Raw genomic sequence first — 6,757 nt, 5'->3', positions numbered from 1 at the left:
GCGAGAAGTGGGCGAGATGAGCCGCTGTAGAGATCCGCTGTGTTTGAGAGGTGGGAGAGATAACTTTGCAGAGTGAAGGAGGGGCTCCTGGCTGGTCACCTTGGCGGGGTCTCCGGAAACACTCCTCTCACCCAAGCAACCCTCAGGGCTCCAAAGGCTGGTCTGTTCGTCACCTCTGGGGACCCCGTGGTCGCGACTAGTGACTAGCGGGAAGACGCAGCGCTTGGCTCCAGCATCACTTGGTGTCCCCTGAGCAATAAGTGCTGTCTCCTGGCAGTGTGGAAAGTTATTTGTTCAAGTAAATAATGTTTATGGAAGAGACTGCATCAGCTGGCCCGAGCTCCCGCTCCTGACCTTGCAGCCTCTCCCGTAGTTTGCGGATGCTCGGCCTTCACCTGCCATGGGCCAGTGAAAAAACTCTGCCCCGCACTGCTGCCCTGAACCCAGACCCAGGACATAGACACACAGTCTGTTGTACAGACCTACATGGATTGAAGCCAACTTCCTCGCTTTCGTTTTCCCTGTCCGTTTAATTAAGCCACCCATTTCTTTGGATCCTTGGGATCCTGTCCGCTTCAAACATCTACTCATGCCTCCTGATTATCTTTTAACTAAATGACCCTTTCTCAGGTATTGCCATCTCCTTCAAACCCTTCTCCCCATTTCCGTGACATCCATCGTTCTGGTACTTGATGTCTAGAATCCTCTGTCTCTCGCTAACTAGATACCCCTCAAGGTTCTTCCTCTTCAGTCTTCTTTCTGAATGGTGGCTTCACAGCCCCCATGTGGACTACTTCGATGATACAAGTTTCTTTCAGCCTGGTTTCTTTCTCAATTCCAATCAGACATTTCAATCAGAAGTGAAATCTCCACCCGACATGACTCTAGATATATTAAATTGGGTATATCTGAAAATCAAGAGCATTTACTTTCTGCTTTTCAAACTAAGTGCTGTTGGAAAGGACAGCCTCACACTCTGACTCCCACCAGGGTCCAGAACAAGACTGAACATAGAGCCAAGAGCAAGATTGACCAGGAGTAAAGACCTTGAAACAAAGTTAGTAGATGAGGTCTCGGGGACAGAAGTGAGGTCATAAAAAGAGTGGTCCCACTGATGATAAATCCCAGGAACAGGAGCAGAAAAGGAAAATTATGGGATAAGGCAAAAGAGCTGCAGGTGGTCCCACCCAGTAGGTTAGCAGAATCCAGAGATTCACCAAGGAGACTCTGCCCTAGGAGGCCAACTCAGGAGGAAGTGCATAAGGATGAAGCTCTTGAACAATTAATACAATCTTCACTCTCAGGTAACTCAAGAGTCCCATATGGTGTTAAACCTTACATAGGGCTGACTATAATTCAAGCACTGTTCAAAGCAGTCGATCCCAAATTAACTCACTTAGCTCCTACAAAAACCTTATAATATTGGTAGGGAAACAAAATCATAGCAAGGCCAGAAGCCAGCAGAGTCGGCCTTGAACATGTGGGGGTTGGCTCCTACAAAACCTGCACTGACATACTCCTTCTAAGCCATTGTGCATACCCTCTCAGGTCTTTTAACTAGTCCTGTTCTTACATGAAACTATCTCTCATGTTCCCAACATCCCAGTATTAAAAGTCAATTTGAAGCACATTGCCATTTGCTGTCTTAGGATTACTGCTCATCATCGTGTCAGCAAGTTAGATAAGCACTCGGGAGCTCAACATGTAGCCTAGGATGGTCTGGAACTCACTATATAATAATTCAGACTTTCCTGAAATTTGTGGTGATTCTTCTGCCCCTTGGCTGTCCTGAAACCTGATCTGTAGACCAGGCTGGCCTTGAACTCAGAGACCCACCAGTCTCTGCCAACTGAGTGCTAGAATTAAAGGTGACTATGGCTGGCTATTGTTGGGAATTTTTTTGCACATTGCCACAAACCTCCTGGGTGTTGGGTTTATTGGTATGAGACACCACCACACTTGGCCAAATTTAATTGTTTTTCTAGTAGAGTGCTGGAGATTGAACTAGGCAAGCACTCCACCACTGAGCTCCACCCCCATCCGTCTTTTTTTTTTTTTTTACCATCATTTAAATAATACTTTATTTGCTTCTGATAGAAGCCATCCTTTCTTCAGCACTTAATCTGAGGGAAGTAACTGAAAAATATCTTACTTTTATATGACCTTAATATTTGCAATGACATTCACATTTTAATATTTTAAAAAAATTCCCAGCAATAGCCAGTCATGGTCACCTTTAATTCCAGCACTCAAGAGGCAGAGACAGATGGGTCTCTGAGTTCAAGGCCAGCCTGATCTACAGATCAAGTTTCAGGACAACCAAGCCTACATGGAGAAACCTTATCTCGAAAAGAAGAGAAGAGAAAGGAAAAGAAAAAGAAAAGGGAAAAAGAAAGAAAAGGAAAAAGAAATTCTCAGCAACCAGCAACCTTCTGATCTGATGCTAAGATTAGAGAGGGGTTTCTTATCCAAAGTCACACAGCTGGCAGGCAGGGCAGACCTGGCTGAGGCCAACTGAACTTACAGCTATCTCATAAAAACAGTCATTTATACACACAACACTCACATACAGGACAGAAGTTAGTCAATATATATGATTGCAGTTGCAGGTCACTTGTTCATTCAGAAAAGGAATCACTCATGAAATGAAACAAGGATTATCCTTGACAAAGAGAAAATTGACATTCATGTCAGAAAATAAACGTGAAAGAGTTTTATAAACCAATCCAAAAGAAGCTAACATCACAAATTTTTTACTCTTTTACCCAAAAATTAAAATTACATTTGTTTGTTTGTTTGTTTGTTTGAGTTTTTTTAAGACAGGTTTTCTACATAACTCTGGTTGTCCTGTAACTCACTATGAAGATCAAGCTGGTCTCCAACTCAGAGATACACCTGCTGCTACCTCCAGAGTGCAGGCATTAAAGGCATAGAGTCAAAAGCTTTAAGTTACAGCTCCAACTCCAGTTTACAACCTGCATGAGTCAGAAGATACTACTTAATTCCTTTGATCTCTAGTTTTCTCTTTGGCAATATAGGGGGTGACTAATACTTGCCCTCAAAGGATTATTTATGGCAGGTAAGAAATACTTGAGCACAAAAGCAAAGCATGAGTTGGGGGACAATGTAGTCATCATTAGTCAGAAAATTTAATTCTGAAATTCCTTTGGGTCATCACTATTAAATGCCAAATAGAATTCTTTCTATAAGAATACCAATAAAATAATCTCTTAAATTGCTTGTAGACTAGGGAGTGAATCAACTTTCTAGCCCTATTTGCTTTCAGGTATTTGCGTTTAGCTGACTTTGGAAGGTCATGTAACTGAGCACTGTGTTATGAGTCTCCAACTAGGTTTTTATTAGATAGTCCTCAATGAGAATGAATGCTACCTAGGTTACTTTTCAGGGACTTGAACACTACTTTTGTTGAATTCAGTAATTTTGTTTGTTTGTTTGTTTGTTTTTGTTTTTCAAGGCAGGGTTTCTCTGTGTATCTCTGATAGTCCTAGAACTCTATAGACCTCAAACTCGGAGATCCACCTGTTTGTGCCTCCCAAGTGCTGGGATTAAAGGCGTAGGCCACCACTACCTGGTAAATTCAGTAACTCTTTACTTAGGCCTGCACAAATGCCCAGTGGTTGAATTTTTGAGGTTAGAAGACCAAAACTTTACCCTCAAATCATACTAACACTGTAATTTTCTGAATATATGCCATAAAGTTTAATTACACATGGTTTCTTTGCCTCCAATCAATTTTTCCCATGCCTTAAATTACCCCCTTTAGCCCACAAATATCACCAAACCCTATCCTGAGTTATGTAGTTTTGAGACTTGAGTCTATCTTTTTTACCGTTTACATCTTAGTATAACTCTTAACTCTTGAAAAAAAGAAAACAACATCATTTCAGCCATTTCCATACAGGTTCGGTCCTGCATGCTGTGTTAGCTTCTAGGGCTAAGAACTATCACAGGAGAAGAAGTAAAACATCTCCTCTTTGTTTATGTATGAACATGAAGTTGGAAAATTGGGTCTGTAAACAAAACCATTTACCAGCAGCTATATTTTCTTCTAAATTGTAAGAGCCATCACGAGCCAGAGTCAGAACAGCAGTGATGAGGTGTACCTGTCTCCATTCAGCTTCCTAAGGGCAGATGTGTGTCTCACATGTTTGAGAGCACATTTTACCATGAAACGTACTGATCCCGCTTATCCAGGGTGAACACACCACTGGTCACCTTCTCCAGTAAAACCAAACTGCTGAAAACCTTTTAAAAGAACTAAGTGAGCTGGGCAGTGGTGTCACACACCTTTGATCCCAGCACTTGGGAGGCAGAGGCAGGCAGATTTCTGAGTGAGTTCCAGGACAGCCAGGGCTACACAGAGAAACCCTGTCTCGAAAAACAAAAACAAAACAAAAACAAACAAACAAAAAAAAGAACTAAGAGAGACACCAGCAGTAGAAGTCAAATAGTTGATCCTCTATTCCATTGCAAAGAGATCCAGTTACCAGAGCTAAGAGAGTGTGTACCTGTGATGGTTTGAATATGTTTGGCCCAGAGCTGTGGGCATGGGCTTTAAGACCCTCTTCCTAGCTGCCTGAAAGCTAGTCTAGAAGATGCAGCACTCTCAGCTCCTGCTGCACCATGCCTGCCTGGACACTACCCCATGCTCCTGCTTTGATAATAATAGACTGAACCTCTGAACCTGTAAGCCAGCCCCAATAAAATGTTGTTTTTATAAGGATTGCCTTGATCATGGTGTCTGTTCACAGCAGTAAGGCCCAAACTAAGACAGTACCTTAGTATAGAGGAGAGCAAGCTTTGGCTATAGTAAAAGGTCATTTCTAAGGGCATTCTGCCAAAGTTCTAGTGGCAAAAGGTGTCATGGTTTTAAAAGGGAGGGGGCTCATTTTTCAGGCCTCTATTTGTAGACTTGTTCTCTGTTTTCTAGGTGTAATTCTGATTGATGAAAAGTACATCTTGCAACAAATACTGTGCCAGGGAAATGTGAGCAAACTTCTTACCTAAAAGACGCCTTTGTGTGGGGATTAGCCATAGGTAGCTGCCCTTTCTGAGGTATTAGGAGTAATTTAAGGTGTGTGTATGTTATTTCCATGAATCTCCTTAGAAACTGTGCTTTGACAAGTTACTTGTTGTAAATCACATGCTGGTTTTTGATGTCTAGAAACTAGCCTTATTTCTAAAAGCAACAGCCAGATCTTCAAGGGCAGGGACTATATCTTTATCCGTTTCTCAAAGCAATTTACACTGCTCTGAGAATGCACAATGACTGGAACTCCACTGACTGAAAACTGGGGTAAGTTCCTGGTACACTTGGGGAGCAAACATTTGGGGTCTGTGGCCTCTTTATTCATCAGGCTGCTTCACTGAATCACAAGGCTGTTAATTCCCCTGTGCATAGCTCTAAAATAGGTCAGATCTCCAAACTCTATCTTGGGAGAAAACCACACTAGGCTTCCAGCTGAATGACAACTGGGGCTGGCTCCAGCCTAGAAACATGTAAATCTCTTGTCCCTTGAAATGAGGAAAGAGATGCAGGACCTCATATTCAGAGACTGTAGCTGAAATCCTAGTGGTCAGACACTCCTCAGATGAGGCAGTGCTCAGAATACTAATTTCTGATCCAGAGAGTTTATGCTGAAGTAAAACTTCAGGAGCCCATGGAGCAGGCAGGAAGACACCTCATTCGCCCACAAGTGAATACATCTAACTTTGTACCCTACAGTCGTTTTCTGATTCTGGACCCATGGCCTCTTGGCATAAATGGATACCTCAAGTGGTCAACTAGGGCTGTAAGCTGAATCCACACAGTGTAGATCTTACAATGTCAAAATATTTGGTTATGAAGAAAAATCATTGAAAAAAAAGGAGTAGTTAATCATAGTTTTTCTTTATTATAATAATAGAAACAAAACAGATTGAAATTATACCCAAAGGCAATAGATTTGCTTGTTTGCTTGTTTGTTTGTTTGTTTGTTTGTTTCGAGATAGGGTTTCTCTGTGTAGCCCCGGCTGTCCTGGAACTTGGTCTGTAGCTCTTGTGTAGCCAAGGCTGGCCTTGAACTCTGAGATTTGTCTGTCTCTGCTTCCCATGTGCTGGAAATAAAGGCTAGATTTGTTTCTTTACTTTCTTTTCTCTTTCTTTCTTTCTTTCTTTCCTTCTTTCTTTCTTTTTTTCTTTTTTTTTGAGACAGAGTCTCACTGTATAACCCCCATCCCGCCATCTTTGGAATTACATGACTGTTTAGAGTGTATGTTCTACTTTTGAAATCAAGCTCCACCCTATGATCCTTAACAAATATTTCAATGTCAATAAGCTGCTGTTTCCTCATATCTAAGTTGGGAGCAATAATATGTACATAGAATAGGCTAGTGAGAAATTAAACTAATTTTGTAAAGTATTTATGTTATCCTGGTATGTAGTAAATACACTAAACTATGTATTCTTTTATATCTATTTCTATAGAGTGTTTGCTTACACTAATTTTTAAAAATTTTACTTTATTTTTTAAATTCGCATTGAGCCTTAATAATTAAAATGCAGAGAACAACTACATGCCAGGTAACTATTTTTGATTTCCCCAGTAAGGTGGACATAAGAATGCTGTTTGTAATCTGAGCATAGTTGTTCAAACCTGGAATGCCAGTGCTTAAGAGACTGGAATTGGAGGATCATGGCTGCTGTGCCAGTCTGGACTTTATAACCAAACACACTCATCCCCATTACACACACACA

This window comes from Arvicanthis niloticus, chromosome 8 (assembly GCF_011762505.2).
Source record: "Arvicanthis niloticus isolate mArvNil1 chromosome 8, mArvNil1.pat.X, whole genome shotgun sequence".
Lineage (NCBI taxonomy): Eukaryota > Metazoa > Chordata > Mammalia > Rodentia > Muridae > Arvicanthis > Arvicanthis niloticus.
The sequence above is the reverse complement of the archived record's forward strand: the minus strand, read 5'-3'. Positions refer to the sequence as shown.